Source organism: Crocodylus porosus, unplaced genomic scaffold (genome assembly GCF_001723895.1).
Source record: "Crocodylus porosus isolate Cpor-Errol unplaced genomic scaffold, CroPor_comp1, whole genome shotgun sequence".
Lineage (NCBI taxonomy): Eukaryota > Metazoa > Chordata > Crocodylia > Crocodylidae > Crocodylus > Crocodylus porosus.
This window is the reverse complement of record NW_017728886.1, coordinates 246,653,097-246,669,384: the sequence shown is the minus strand read 5'-3', so window position 1 is coordinate 246,669,384 and position 16,288 is coordinate 246,653,097. Positions and strand designations below refer to the sequence as shown.

General features: G+C 44.9%; 1 long non-coding RNA gene across 1 annotated transcript in view; it reads right to left on the bottom strand.

The window, feature by feature from the left end:
* The window catches only part of LOC109321409, a 23,099-nt gene extending 9,468 nt beyond the window's left edge, over positions 1-13,631 (bottom strand). Inside the window, exons 1-2 of the long non-coding RNA XR_002104051.1 lie at positions 13,568-13,631; positions 5,710-5,718 (exon numbers count right to left, since the gene is read on the bottom strand). This is a non-coding gene — a long non-coding RNA (uncharacterized LOC109321409). The remainder of the gene's footprint in view (positions 1-5,709; positions 5,719-13,567) is intronic.
* Positions 13,632-16,288: the final 2,657 nt, after the last annotated feature.

Sequence of the window (16,288 nt, the reverse complement as noted above, 5' to 3'; positions counted from 1 at the left end):
AAGATGAACATGAGTCTGCAATGCGATGCTGCGGCTAGTAAAGCAACCAAAACACTGGCTTGCATCCATAGATGCTTCTCAAGCCAATCCCAGGACGTCTTTCTCCCCTGGTACTCAGCCTTGGTGAGGCCGCAGCTGGAGTACTGCATGCAGTTTTGGGCTCCACAATTCAAAAAGGATGTGGAGACGCTTGAGAGAGTCCATGATCAGAGGTCAGGAAAGCAGACCTTACAACGACAGGCTGAGAGCCATGGGGCTTTTTAGCCTGGAAAAGCGCAGGCTCAGGGGTGATCTGATGGCCACCTATAAGTTTATAAGGGGTGACCACCAGTATCTGGGGGAATGTTTGTTCACTAGAGCGCCCGAAGGGATGATGAGGTCAAACGGTCATAAACTACTGCAAGACCATTTCAGGCTGGACATAAGGGAGAATTTCTTTACTGTCTGAGCCCCCAAGGGCTCGGTTTCCCTCCTATTTCAAACTTACTTATAGAATCCCTTTCTATTGCCTTTTATGTCCCTTGCCAGTTGCACCTTAAATCATGCCTTGGCCTTCTGATTTGCTCCTTTCATGTCCGCTTGTCTATGAATATAACCAAGATTCCGCTTTTTGTAGGAACAGCCTGCCACCGGAGGTGGTTCAAGCACCTACATTGAACACCTTCAAGAGTAAATTGGATGCTTATCATGCTGGGATCCTATGACCCCAGCTGATTTCCTGCCCTTTGGGCGGGGGCCTGGACTCGATGATCTTCCGAGGTCCCTTCCAGCCTTAATGTCTATGAAATCTATGAAATATTTTGCCCAAAATGTCTTGCATCAAACCTTTACCTTATGGTTGAGCTAAAACATGTTTTTCAAAGCACATCTACTCTAGACATTTCTGTTCATCACTTATATGTTCCCAGTGATGAGTTTAGATAGATGCATGTGTACCAAGAATATAGTTTCATAGTTGTTCCATAGTTGGTAGGGTTAGAAGGGATCTGAGCAGATCATCAAGTCTGACCCCCTGCCATGGGCAGGAAAGAATTCTGGGGTCAAATGACCCAATCTAAGTGATTATCTAGCCTCCTTTTGAAGACCCCCAGGGTAGGAGCAAGCACCACTTCCCTTGGAAGTTGGTTCCAGATCCTAACCACCCTGACTGTGATGTAGTGCCTCCTGACCCTACTCTCAATCAACCTGTGGCCGCTATTCCTAGTTACTCCAGGTAGTGCTCAGGGGAACAGGGACTCTCCCATTCCCCACTGGTCCCCCCTGGTAAGTTTATAGATAGCCACCAGATCCGCTCTCAGCCTTGTCTTGCGGAGGCTGCCCTGCTGCCCCCTGACGATGCGTGTGGCCCTCCTCTGGGCCCTCTCAATGCTGTCCACATCCCTCCTGAAGTGCAGCACCCAGAACTGGACGCGGTACTCCAACTGTGGCCTGACCAATGTTGCATAGAGTGGGAGGATAACCTCCTTGGACCTGCTCATGATGCATCTGTGGATGTATGAGAAGGTGTGGTTAGCCTTACTGACCTCACGTTGGTGGCCCATGTTCATCTTGGAATCAATAACAACTCCAAGATCCTTTTCTGCCTCTGTGCTGATGAGAAGGGAGTTCCCCAGCCTATATGGGTATATATCTATATAGGTATGCTTTCTCCCTAGGTGCAGTACCTTGAACTTGTCAGTATTGAATCCCATCCTCTTCTCATCCACCCACCCCTGTAACCTGTCCAGATCTAGTTGTAGCCTGTCCCTCCCTTCTAGTGTGCCCACCTTTCCCCACATCTTAATGTCATCCGCGAATTTGAACAAGGTGGTTTTCACTCCCTCGTCCAAGTCGCTGATAAAGATGTTGAACAGTGCAGGCTCAGGGACTGAGCCCTGTGGGACTCCACTGCTCACATCCCTCCAGGTTGAAAATGACCTTTCCACCACCCCTGTCTGGGTGCAGCCCTCTAGCTAATTTATGGGCCATCTGACTATGTAGGCATTGATACCACAGTTGCCTTATTTTTTTATAAGAATGGGGTGAGAGACAGTGTTGAAGGCCTTCCTAAAGTCCATAAAGACTACATCCACCATGACACCTGCGCCCAAAGATTTTGTGACCTGATCGTAAAAGGCAACCAGGTTGGTCTGACAGGACCTACTCCTAATGAACTCATGTTCATCGCCCTAAGCATAATCTCCCCTGCTGCTGCATTGCAGATGTGCTTCTGGATAATTTTCTCAAAGAGCTTTCCCAGGTAAGACTAATGGCCCTATAGTTACCTGGGTCCTCCTTCTTCCCTTTTTTGAAAATGGGGAACACGTTGGCCTTTTTCCAGTCCTCTGGCACCTGGCCAGAGAACCACAAGTGCTCGTAAAGCCATGCCAGGGGTCCCGCAATGACTTCTGCCAATTCCCTCAGCACTCTGGGGTGGAGATCATCTGGACCTGCTGATTTAAACACATCCAGCCCCACCAGAAGTTCCTTAACTACATCTTCCCTGACCCTAGGCCTGGTGGTGCCTCTCCTGTGTCCATCCAGAATCCCAGTGGGGGAGATGTCAGAAAAATGGAGGCAAAGAATTTGTTAAAGAGGTCAGCTTTATCATCTGGTGCAGCCACCAGAGTGCCCAGCATGTCCTGCAGGGATCCCATGTTACCCAGTGCCTTTTTTTTACTCCCTATGTATTTAAAAAAGGACGTCTTGTTATATTTGATCCTGGTCGCTAGACCTAGTTCCATCTCTGCCTTAGCTTTCCTAACAGGCCCCCTATAGTCTCGAGCAATGGAGGTATAATCATCCTTGACCCTTCTCTTCCATCAGATGTACGCCTCCTTTTTAGCTTTCAGATGTTCCTGAATGTCTTTGGTGAGCCATGGGGGCTTTTGAGCACTCTTGCCCCCTTTGATTCATGTTGGGACTGTTACCCTTTGGGCTCAGAGGATCATCTCCTTAAGGAATGACCACTCATCTTGGACTGCCAACTCCCCTACCTTCAAAGCCTCTCCTACCAATCTCCTTAACTCATTGAAATTGGCCCTCCTGAAGTCAAGGGCTACTGCCTTGTTGTAGACCTTTGCCACCCTGTGCTGGATAGTGAATTCTGGTAGGCGATGATTGCTATTGCCCAGGTGGTTGAGGACCCACAGTCCCCTCACCAGGTAATCACCTGTGACCAGGACCAGGTCCAGCAAGGCATTTCCCCTGGTGGGACTATGCACCTCCTGGGTTAGGTAGAGGTCCTGTATCTACGCTAGGAACCTATGTGAGCAGTCAAACCTGGCTGACTGGATCTCCCAGCAGATGTCTGGGTAGGTTAGGTCACCCATGATGACCACATCCCTTGACTTAACTGCCTTCATGAGCTCACCTGAGAATTCCCGGTCTAGCTCTTCCCCCCTGGTTGGGTGGTCTGTAGTAGACACCCACCATGAAGTCCCTTTCCCCACGACCCCCATGTATTCTTACCCAGATCACTTCAGTCTGCCCCTCCTCTGACCCCATCCTGTTTGTTGAGGACGTGTATTGTTCTTAGTATATAGGATGCACTCTAAATATTTTCCATGTAATTTCCCACATACAGAGGATATGTGTATTTTATGTGTTACAGGGGTTCCAAGCATAGTCAATTATCTACTTGTTATACTTGTTCTTGGAGTAAGTAACTGAGACAAAGATAAGGGTAATCTGTTAATTAGAAGTTGTCAATTGAATTTAATGAAGGTTTATAAATTTAATGAAGGTTTAGGGGACGGTAGGAATCGATATTTGGTCAAATGTAGTGAACACACACAAATTGGCACATTGTTGTCATATGTCTGTGAGAAGACAAAACACTACATGGCTATGTATCTGGTCTTGCCTGTTTCTTAGGAGATTAAAGGAGGCTACTGGTTTTTTTCTGTTACTTATTCGTTGTTTATTCTATTTTGCACTATTGCGTGTGCATAGTCCATCAAAGTTTGGATACTACTTCCTGTCCTCATTGTTTGTCTTCTTTGAGTTCCTGTTATGCTTATTCTGCTGTAGTGGCTGCAGGAGAAGTTACATTTAGTTTTGCAGTTTAGTCTTACAACTTCAAAGATGCTCATCTTTCACAGTATACTGGGATCTGACCCAGACCTCTAGAAAATTTTCCATTTTGTAGGTTAGCACCTCTGTGGATGTATCTGCACGAGATGTTTACTGCGGAGTTGACTAATTGCATAGTAAACATCTTGGTGTCTACACGTGTGTCCCTAATTAACTCTGCAGCAGGGTAGTCTTGTAAAATACAAATATTACCTTGATACAGTTTTTTCATGCACAGCAGCACATGTGTAGATGCAGCCTCAGCTATCTGGGGCACAGGATGCTTCAGCATGGGGCTAGCCAGCAGGCAGCCCCCACACTGAGGCACACTGTGACTCAACCAGCCATGGAGCACCTGAGCTGGCTGTACCTCCATCTCCATGTGTTTCAGCATGTCTCAGCATGCAGGCACACTGCACCCCAGCCAGAACATCCCAGCTGGCTACTCCTTCATCTTCACATGCCTCAGAGTAGGGGCTCTGCAGTGCATGGAGGCAGAGGAGCAGCCCTAAGCTGGCTCTTCCCCCATCTCCACCTGCTGTACTGTGGTTGGCTGGGGCACAGTCAGCCTCAGCATGGGAGCTGCCCCTGCAACACATGAGGTCCAGTAGGAGCAGCCCTGGTTTGGCAGCTGCTCCCCTGGGTCCTCTGCTAACCTGAACTGCTTCTACCAGGTTTCATGTGTTGCAAACGAATAAACTCTGGAGCAATACATTCAAACTCCAGAGCAGCACATTCAAATGGCAAGCCCGGGAGCAAAAAAAGGCTACATGAATTGCATGTGTAGATGCAATGCGTAGATATGCTCTGTGTTTCTTCCCTGGGGGCTTGAAACCTCAGAGTTTGTACACCTGATAACGTTTTAATGACCCACGTGGGTCTCACTATTTGCTTTTTGTTCTGTAAATGTTCAGCAGGACAATATCTCTTTCATGTAGTCAAATATTCCCACAATGTTCTAGATACTACTAGTTCCAAAATCCATCCCAACCATTTCTCCACTCCAAACAGGAGTCTTCCCATTGCCGCATTCTTTGAGTTGGATTAAAATCACAGTAGTTTAAGTGAGGTGGGAGACCAGAGCAGCAACCCTGGAGGCTGCATTTGGGAAGGAGGGAGAGTGGGGGAAGCAAAAATAACTGCTGCTGCAGCTGGGTGTGCTGCCCTCAGCCACATGACTAGTGCTGCCATATGTGCCACCACAGCCCAGAGCACAAAGCTGCCCTGTTTTACTTCTGTATTATCCTCTCATTCAGTTTCTCCTTTCAGCAAGGAGTGGGGGTCAAGCTAGCATTATTGCCCCCTGCAGTACACTGGGTGTTTCACAAGCCTGGTTTTGTATTTCTGACTAGCAAATTCACTTCTGTAGAGGCTAGCTTCTGTTAGGTTGTAGCCTTGAACCCAGGGCCTTGGGCTGCCTGCTTATCCTGATCTGCCACCTCACCAGAACATTGGGGCAAACACAGGTAGCCAAAAACCTTTATCTGGGCCCAGCCACACACTCACTTCTTGCCACCAGAGTGGCCAGCCCAGGTCAGCTGAACTTTTACCCCTTCCAATATAAACCTCTGACCAGAAATATGAAGTGTCTGGGGAAGAAGCTTCAGCCCTGTACCTAGCTTACTGAACCCTTGGCTTGTGCTGCTACTGGCCTACTGACAGACTCTCTGGATACCTGACCTGGTTTGTCCATGGACCCTGAGTTTGGCCTGACCCATTTGGATACCTGACCTGATTCTGATTTGTTTTCCTGAATACCTGACCTGGCTAGCCTCCTGACCTTACACTCTGCCCGACCCTCTGGATTTCTGTCTCGGGACATTTATACACATGCTCCAGGAGCGTGTGGGGAGTGCACTTTAATTAGAGTGAATCCAAGAGCTGCTCTAATTAAAGCACCCAGACCATCATTTTTCACCCAGTAATGAAAAATGGCAGTGGCAGTGCTTTAAAGCTGAATGAATTAGTTTTGGTTAAAACCCCTGGCACCATTTTTCAGCATGGGGATGTTGATACATGTCCTGCTGGAGTCTGGTGAAGCATGGTAATTGCTACTAAGCATGGTAATTACAGCCCACTGGAGCTTGGGTAAGGTGAGCCTCTGCAGAATGCAGCAACCACTTACAGCTGACTCTTGTGAGAGCCTCTTAAAAGATATGGAAATAGGAACAATCTACCGTAGGCCTGTTGTGTATCAGTTGCTCCACAGTAACTGCTTGTGTGCATACTGCAGTGAGTGGAAAACTAATCCGTGGTAACTTAGCCCACAGTAAAGGAGGATGAAACACTTAAAGCTTTCACTCTGCAGTAAGCTGTTTGTTTGTCCATACCTTAAGATATAGTTCCCCACTAATTCTTGCCCAGACAAACATACTAATAATAAACATGAGCAATCAATGGGCATGTCTACACAAGATGGTACTGTGCAGGTGTTACTATACATTTATTTAATACTTGTATTAGCAAGTACTAAATAAATGTGCAGTAACTGAAGTTACTGCACAGTAGTGTCGGCAAAAATCTTTTAAGTGATGCTACTGTGCAGTAGCCTAATAGTACTGCACAGTAGCATATTTCAGCTGTGCTGCGCTACTGTGCAGTATATTTCAGCCCAGTGTCAACGTAAACATGATGAAATGCTTCATATATACATAAACAACTTTTAACTAGCAATGTTTATTTAGTCTCTGCAGGGCCCTTCATTGTTACGTGCTCCTGTGGGTTTCCTCTGAGACGTTGGCACCATTGTTGTCATGCAGCAGTAAATCTATTAGTACAGGCTATGTCAGGGACAGGCAGTTATTTCAGGTGGAGGGCCGCTTACTGAGTTTTGGCAAGCCATCAAGGGCGACATGATAGGTAGGCAGGGGCAGATAAATATTAATTGTCTAAATTTTGGGAGGGCCCGGGGGCTGGATAGAATGCCCCACGGTTTAGCCCTTTAAAACTACTTAGCCGTCTCAACCAACCTTTCAACCTGTTGGACACTTTCTCAGGCAGGACAAAACTGACCCTGCTTTCTCTTCCTTTGGAGGTTTGGGGAAGCTTGAACTTGTTTTTGCATGGTATATATTTATTTAAGGTGACATCCTCAAACTATATGAAGCTACCTGATGTAATACTGCTGTTTTCAACTTTCGTTCTCGTGATAGATATGAATAGCATTCTCTGCATGAAATGGTGGCCACTTCTAGGACTCCAGATCATAGTAAGTTTTCCTTGACTGTTACTTTGTACATAATCAAGTCTCTAGTGGCTATCAAGTCAATTTCAAGTGGCGCAGGCATTCTTGCTTCCAGTTTTCTGTTGAAGAAAAGATCACTGGGTGACAACCCATGCTTCATTGATGCAATTTTATAATTTAACAGTGCTCAGAGTCTGACTCATGAATCTTTTTTAGTAGACACTTTATTATGCTAATGTAGTTTGCCCCCAATTCACTGGATTGGGAGTAATGGGTGTGAGCAATGATATGTCTAAAGCTGTATTTCATTGCTAACTGCCTAAACTCCTGCCCATTAAATTGGCCTGGTCAGAATAACTAGAGCTTGTTTATCTTAAATAGCTAAATTAACAGGGTTTTTTTTTGAAGGGAGGTTTTATCTACGATGTATAAAGTTGGTTGGCATTTAATGGAACCAAATTTTATTAACTGAATTTTAATTTAAGAAGTCTAATAGAGAGTAGAATCATTAAAAAAAAAATGCATTGGAAGGGACCTCAGGAGGTTATCTAGTTTTAAACCCCTGCTCAAAGCAAAAGAAGTCTAACACTTCTAAGTGTAAGTATAAACTGTTCTTTGATTGAGAGGGTGATACACCTGCTTTATGATATTCCCTTAAAAATATGTATAGCTATATAATGTCCGTATGCAATCGTCATAAATAAGTAATTTTCATCCAGGTCAGTTTAGTTGACTACTTAAATCTTTAAATTATTCTTGAGCCGAATTCTGCTTTCTTATCCTCCAGTAGCATAGCCGGCTTCACTGCGTGAGCTGAAATAATTCCAATCAACATCAGAGTAACTGAGCAGAATTTTGACCTTTTTCCTGTAAATATTCTTATACAGCTTTTGACCCTATCCTCTTTGGGCTAGATACGTTTCAATCTATTGAAGTAGAAGGACTGTAATGAGTGAATTTGACATCTAAATGTGATTCTATTCCATCCCATTCAAATCCCTGAAAATCTATTAATGTATCTTCTTTTGTAGTACACTGTCATCTTACCCTTAAGAGTGAGCCCCAAAAAAGCAGCAAGGAGGAGGAGGACTTCCTCACCCACTAAGTCTTTTTCATGAACCAGTGCTTCTCTTGTCCTTGTCATAAACCGGATATTTTTCCAGAATCAAGCACAAGCAAAGGCTCTTTCCACTGTTACAGAAAGGTCCTCCTTCATACAGGCCTCACCAAGGAGTCTGCAAACAAGCAAGTGCTCCAATGGTTTCCACTTTACTGCTCTTGCATGTATTCATGTCATTAGAGTAGCCCCATTTGATAGTGTTTCTTTTTGATCTTCTAGTTTGCATGCACAGGCAATTCAGGCATCACCATATTGCCTAGTTTGTATCAGCTCCTCTGGGAAGGACCTTCTGGGTTTAAGGTCCATTTCAGGGCATCTGATTTTGCATAATCTTTCTTTCCATAACCACTGTCATGCCCTGTCAGCCATTGTGTCTAAGGGCACAATACTGGTGGTCATAATTCTTTTGCTCTTTAAGCTGCTTAGTTACTTCTGTGTAACCACGTATTCTGCAAGCTAGAATAGGATCATATTTAGGCAGCAAAGTCACTTATGTGTCTAACAGTTGGAATAGAATCTGGCCTAAATTTGTGTCTTGAATAGTGTTCCCTGGGACATGCTCTGCAGTGTTAAAATGACTTCCATTTGTATAATACTAAGAACTTTGCTATAAGCTCTCAAAAATTAAAATAACTGATGAGGAAAAGGATTTTGGAGTATTGATTGGCTGTAGGATGTGCAAGAATCAAGGTTATGATAGAGTAATGAGATTCTAGGATGCATTTAAATTAGTTAAGGTATGCTTAGCAGAGACTGAAGTGTTAATATCAAAGTACAAGACATTGGTTAACATCTTGTTCAGATGACCCCAACCAGATGCCTATCTAACCTCCTCTTGAAGACCCTCAGGGTAGGGGAGAGCACCACCTCCCTTGGGAGCCCATTCCAGATTTTGGCCACTCTAACTGTGAAGAAGTTCTTCCTAATGTCCAGTCTAAATCTGCTGTCTGCTAGCTTATAGCCTTTATTTCCTGTAACCCCCAGGGGCACCTTGGTGAGTAGAGCCTCACCAATTCCTTCTGTGCCCCCATGATGAATTTAAAGGCAGCCACAGGGTCGCCTCTCAACCTTCTCTTGTGGAGACTGAAGAGGTCCAGGTGCCCTAGTCTCTCCTCGTATTCCAACTGCGGTCTGACCAGTGCCCGATGGGGGTAGTATCACCTCCTTGGTTCTGTTTGTCGTACATCTGCTGGTGCACGATACAGTGTCATTAGCTTTGCTGATGACTTCATCACACTGACGACTCATGTTCATCTTTGAGTCCACTAGGACTCTGAGATCCCTTTCCACTTCCGTGCTGCTGACCAGGTCATTTCCTAGGCAGTAAGCGTGTTGGACATTTTTCCTCCCTAGGTGCAGCACTTTGCATTTCTCCTTGTTAAATTGCATTCTATTGTTTTCTGCCCATTTGTCCAACCTGTCCAGGTCTGCCTGTAGTTGTTCCCTGCCCTGTGGTGTGTCCACTTCTCTACACAGTTTTGTATCATCTGCAAACTTGGACAGAGTACACTTCACTTCCTCGTCCAAGTCACTGATGATGTTGAAGAGTATCGGACCAAGGACAGAGCCCTGCGGGACCCTACTGCCCATGTCCTTCCAAGTCGATACCGACCCATCTACCACCATTCTCTGGGTACAACCCTCTAGCCAATTTGCCACCCGCCGGACTGTGTAATCATCCGAGTCACAGCCTCTTAATTTGTTCACCAGCATGGGGTGGGATACTGTATCGAAGACCTTCCTGAAGTCTAAGTAAACAGTATCTACCCCTACTCCTGCATCCAGGTGCTTTGTAACCTGGTCATAAAAAGAGACTAGATTAGTCAGGCATGATCTACTTGCTATGAACCCATGCTGGTTTCCCCTCAACATACTTTTTCCTGCTGGGCTCTCACATATATGAGCCTTAATAATCTTTTCAAAGACTTTACCAAGGTTGGAGGTGGGACTGACTGGCCTGGACTTGACTGGACCCTCCTTCCTCCCCTTCTTGAAAATAGAGACTACACTGGCCCTTTTCCAGTCCTCCGGGACCTGGCCTGTGTGCCACAAGTGCTCAAATATTCTTGCCAGTGGCTGTGCAATGACATTAGCCAGTGCCTTCAGTACCCTCAGATGGAGCTCATCTGGGCCTGCCAACTTAAACACATTCAGTCCTTTCAAGTGACTCTGCGCCATCTCAGGGTCAACGCTTGGTAGTCTGGCACCCAGCTGTTGTCTCTCTACGATCCCATTGTAAGACTTGTTTTGCCCCTCGTTTAGGACCACTGAGGCAAAGAACTCATTGAGGAGTTCAGCCTTGTCCCCCCTGTCTGTCACCAGTTGCTTTTGCCCATTCAGTAGTGGTCCTATACTGCCCTAGGCCTTCCTTTTACTCCTTATATATCTGAAAAACAATTTTTTGTTATCCTTAACTTGGGACACCATCCTGAGCTCCATGCTAGCTTTGGCCTTTCTAACTGCCTTCTTACAACTGCAAGCTGAGGAGGCATACTCCAGTTTAGTAATTTCTCCCTGTTTCCACTGCTTATATGTCTCCCTTTTTGCCCTTAGCCTGCACATAATTTCTCTGGTCAGCCAAGGAAGCCTCTTGGCCCCTTTCCCCCTTTTCCTCTGCATCAGGATTGTTTCCCTCTGTGCCCAAAGGATCGCTTCCTTAAGGCACATCCACCCTTCTTGGGCTCCCATCTCACCAAATCTCTTGCTCTGCAGTGCATCATTGACTCTACTAGTTACATACATTCAAGAAAGATTAATTAAAAATTGAAAAGGTACAAGAAGAGCTACTAAGATGATTAGGGGGAATGGAGAACCTCATGAGAAAACACTAAAAGAGTATGGCTTTAGTTTATTTTAGCAAAATCAAGGGGACACATGACTAGGGCTGAGATACATTTGGAGAATTAAGTGTGGAGAAGAATTTTCATTTACAAGATAATACTGGTGTATGGTCAAAAGGTTATAAATGGTCACAAATAAATATAGACTGGAAAATGGAAGTTTTCCAACCATCTACCAGAGAACAAGGTACCTAATTTTTTCAAGTTGGAGTCTGATAAATTCAAGAAAGGAACAGCATTATAAGAGAGCATGATAGGTGTTATCCTGGAGTTAAAGATTATTGTGATACAAGACTGTGGGTATTTGATTTATTATGTTATGAAGAGGAGATTGAAAAGAGACTTGATTACCATATGGGTTGGTTGCTTGAGGTGACTTTGATTCCATTGGAGATGTGGGTAAGTCCTAGAAACTAAAGAAAATGGTCTTGGGGTGAGATGCATCTTCCTGGTAGAAGAGAAACATTGCATGTTGGACCTGTTTTGTACTGGGATGCAGTTTATTTTAGATTACAAAGACATAAATGTCTTTTTATATGCAAATAAGGTAAGCCAGGCCAGGAAACTGTGACAACTTGTGAGCAGGAAGGTCAATCTTATCCTTGTCTCTCCTTTATACTTACCTGCCATGACTTGAATGAAAGAGAAAAGAAAGGAGGTCAGTGTTCTTTGTTGTTTTTGGATAGAATAATGCTACCCTGATGTCAATCGCTCACAGTGTAAGTTTTATTTTCAGCTTAGCAGTGGTGCGGTAACAATGTCCTTGCCGATTACTTCATTGGCAAAGGTAGTCAGTGATACAATTAGGAAACACCAAGACCAGTTACTTTGTATGGACTTAGTAAGGAATCGTGACCGCTAATTACCTCATTAGTGGCATGCATTCTCTGCAGCTCTTATACCTCTCGGGTGCACGATACTGAGGGTAGTCTCTTGCTACTCCCTGTCTTTACGTGTTCTCCTGCTCCTAGTTTTGACAGTTGCACTGGAATCCGGACTTGGGGATTACTGTAACCTCCGCCCTCATTTCTCTCACTGAGAGCATGATTCCTCCTTCTTAGAGCTCCTGGCAGATCCACTGCCCATCGTCTCCATTTCTTCCTGCACTCACCAGCACAGTTTTGAGTTACCGACAAGGCAATCTCCTTCACTGCTGACCTGCCATGGCCCCCAGGGCTCCACTGCCTGGCATCTTTGTCTCTCTCTCACTTGTCAGCACAGAGGGGTTCCTAGGAGACAGTCCCCTTCATCGCTGACCTGCTGTGTATCTCAGGGCTTCACTCTTCCTGGAATCCCTTCATCTCACCAGTAAGTTTTCTTCTTTTCTCTCTGGGAGCTTCACCACTCCCCACTCTTCATTTGGTGCCTGAAGCCAATCAATATCCCTCCTGCCACTGGTTTTATACCTCCCTTGGTGGGCTAATCACCTGGTCTTATCCCACTTGTGCAATTCCTCCCACCTGGCAGAGTTCACCATCAGGTCAATCTGTCGCAACCTTGTCTAAGTAACAGGGCTCTTGCCCGAGTCCCTGTTACACAGCCCTTTCTAGATTAAGTTCTCTTCCTCTTATTTCCCTGCTTTCCTTCTGAGCTTGTAAATGCTTACAGTATTTGCTGCATTGTATTTATAATGTATAATCCCAGGCTTTAGGGTCCAGAATTTTTTTTCTCCCTTGCATGCATAACTTAACCTTTGGATTTTTTTTATTCATCTTCCTCTGAAGCACTGGAGATCAATCAATTAACCATAGCCAGATATGAGCCATGGCCACTGCATGAGTGCTTCCAGCAGTATGGAGAAACCTCTCCCATACCTGGCTTGTGTTTCTTGTTGACATGCTCATGCTCAAACCTATTGCCAGATTTGGGTCAGGAAGAAATTTTTCCCAGATCAGATGACCAAGAGCAGGGGGTAGGGGGCTTGTTTCCAATGCTGACAGGTAAAGTTTTTAGCACAGTCCTTGAAGGGAAACAATCTGTTTCTTCCAGCTTCTTGAGAACAACAGTGGATGGTGTCAGAGAGATTTCTCCTCTTGAAGCACAACTTTGCTGCTTTTTTTACAGATTTTTATACCCTCATTTCAGCTTCTTCAAAGCATTCTTTTAATAGAGTAAATAATTGTCTTTTCTATTGACAAGGGGTTATCTGGTTTGGAACATTTAAAGAAACTGATTAACAACCAGGAAAAATATAAGTTTTTAAGGAGTAAGCAGACACTTAGGAGCCAGCTTGAAATTTTTATGGATAGCAGGTATATTGGATGGGATACCTCATGGTTTCTTCAGAAAAAATAGCTCACAGCATCAGGGTTTGGGATTTTTATCTGTTGTGAACAAGCCTCAGCTTAGCATGACTTTTCCAGATATTACTAGAAGGGATTGATTACTTGAAGTGTTCATAAACTTTGTGGGGAGGACTTCCACCAGACATCCCACAAAAGTATGACAGCATTTGTGGTCAGGGCTCCAATGGACTGGACACTGTGATGAACCCTTTACCATTGTTCAGATGTTGTCCATACCCCCTCTGACTCGGTTGCTTGCCTCAGCATTCCCTAATCTGGTAACCGAGTCAACCAAGTTTAACTAGGCCTCCCATAGTGGGACTGGGGAATGTACGGCCTGAGATGCCTATTCAACTTTACTTCTGCTTAGTTCTGGTTAGATGAGGTGTGTGAGGGGGAAATGAAAAAGGCCTTTGTAAATCCAGATTAGAACTGGTATGATAAATGCTGAGCTGAGTGTAAGTGTGGGTTGATTAGCATTTGGAGCACAGATTCCCCATCATGCAGTGCTCCCCTGCTTCTCTGATCCCAGAATTCACTACGGTCTTTGCTTTGGGCTTTCTGTTCTCCATCTCCCATGTAAATGAATGGTCATCCGGTTCCATCTTGGATGCAAATGAGACCTAGGGCAGTTGCTCCCTTATCTGGAGGGCTTTAGGTGTGTCTCCCACTGCATCTTCATTGTCTTTCTTAATCAGTTCTAGTTCAGGTAGAAGGGCAGGGGAAGTGGGGGAAGAATTCTTTGCAAGTCAGACAGGCTGTGTCCTGTGTCAGGGTTCCCCAAGAACATGGAGCTGAGAGGTAACACTACCTCTTCATTAAAATTTTCTCCTTTTGTTCCTTAGACAGTCTAGAACAGGAGTTGGGAAATGTTTTGTTGCTCCTGGTCAGAGTTTGAGGCCTGGCTCCCTACTGTAGGCTACAAATCTCTACCCCCTGGAGAGCTCAAACTGCCTGTGCTTATCCTTGTTGCAGATGCCTGCCCCCTCTGTAGGGAGGATAAGGGCAAGTGGAGGGGCTGTGGAGAGGACAGGTGGCTCTGTGCAGCTCCATGCTGCCTGGTACTCTGTGCTGCAGACTGGGTCAGACCATCCCAGGCTGGCTCCAAGCTCTTTGAGGGCCACATGTGGCCTGGGGGCTGTATGTTAACAACTCTGTTCTAGGCTAGTAACGCTCTTAGGCAGCAAGGCTGAGCACAGAGGTATAGCAGGACAGGTCTGTCCCTGGAGCAGCTGCCAACACACGGGGGAGCACCAGCTCCTGCTATGCCAATTGCAGCAATGTGGTCACTATGGCAGTGGCTGTTTTTTGTGTCCCTTTATAAGGGGCTGATGTTCCACTTACCCCTTCCCTGCATAGATTAACACTCTAAGGAATTTTTTTAAACCCATTTCTTGTCTGTTGTGAGAGGTACATTGGTGATGTTGGAACTCTCCTTTAATTTTCCTCCATACCTTGATATAATACCTTTCCTCCCAAGAATTAGCCTTCCAGTGTCTTTATTTCCTTTATATAGAGTTTACATTTTTGTTTAATTTTTGTTTAACCAGCAGGTTTAGTTCTTCCAGAAGCTGACCAGAGCTTCTGGTCAACCTCTTTCTACTGTGCTTCCCAAAGTCAGGGCATCATCTATGTAGACCTTAGTCTAAGAAATTTATAGCATTTTCCTGTGAAAAATCAGTTGAATGCATTAAGTTTAGTACCTGTAATAACAGGTACAAACTAAATGTGCAGTAACAGGCACTGCTGTGTAGTTTGCACCAGTACTTGCCTCTAAGTGACACCAATTCACAGTAGACTCATTCTATTGTACATTAACGTAGTACAGTAGCACAGCTTTTGCTGTCGTGTGCTAAAGTGCAATAGAATGAGTCTACTGTGCATTTAGCATCTCATCTAGTACTAAATGACTGCACAGTAATCACTGGTATTGCACAGTCCCAGTGCCGCACATGCCATTTCCCACCCTACTGTGCAGTAGCAGCAGCAGCACAGTTCGTAGCCACTGATATTACATTGCTGTAATGGCGAGCTATGTAACTGCAGCTTGTCGTTATGGCGATGCAGTGCCTCGTGTAGACATGCCTGATGTCACCTAAAAGGAGCGCCTAACATGTACTCTGTTTTTCTAAGGGTACCTGCCAGAATCTTGAAGACGTATCAAAAGTAACAAAATATTTGGCAAGATTCCTCTTTCTCTCTCCTTCAAAAACAAAAGTGTCTTCCCGCAAACAGTGGATAGCTTTTCACATATTTATCTAATTTGCAGAATCATAGAAAAGTAGGGCTGGAAGGTATATTAAGAGCTTGTCTAATTCAAACCCCTGCTCAAGGCAGGCTCATCCCTATCGGAAAATCCTAGACAAGTTTATCAATCTTAAAAAATGCTGGGAACAATCCTCACACAATTCTTTGCAGGTCTGTACTGAAGAAAAGAATTCCCTCTCTCTCTTTCCCCTCTCTCTTTTTTTCTGTTGAAACTTGTGCTTGCTTTATGATTTCTCTGAGCAATGAACCTGTTCAATTGTGACTATAGACTCTCCTTTAGAATGAAGGGAGCTTTCCTCAAGACAGGAATTGTAGGATGCTTGGCCTTTTCCAGCTCTTTTCTGTACTCGTTTGTGAACTTCCCTGTCCATTGGACCATATCCTCACACTCTTGACCAATTGTTTAGTCCTTCTGGTCTCCCAGTGTATCATATTGATAACAAGATGACAATAAGAAATTGTTTTTTAGATATATAGGGAGTAAAAGGAAGGCCCAGGGAGGAATAGGACCCCTGCTAAATGGGCAGAAACAATTGGT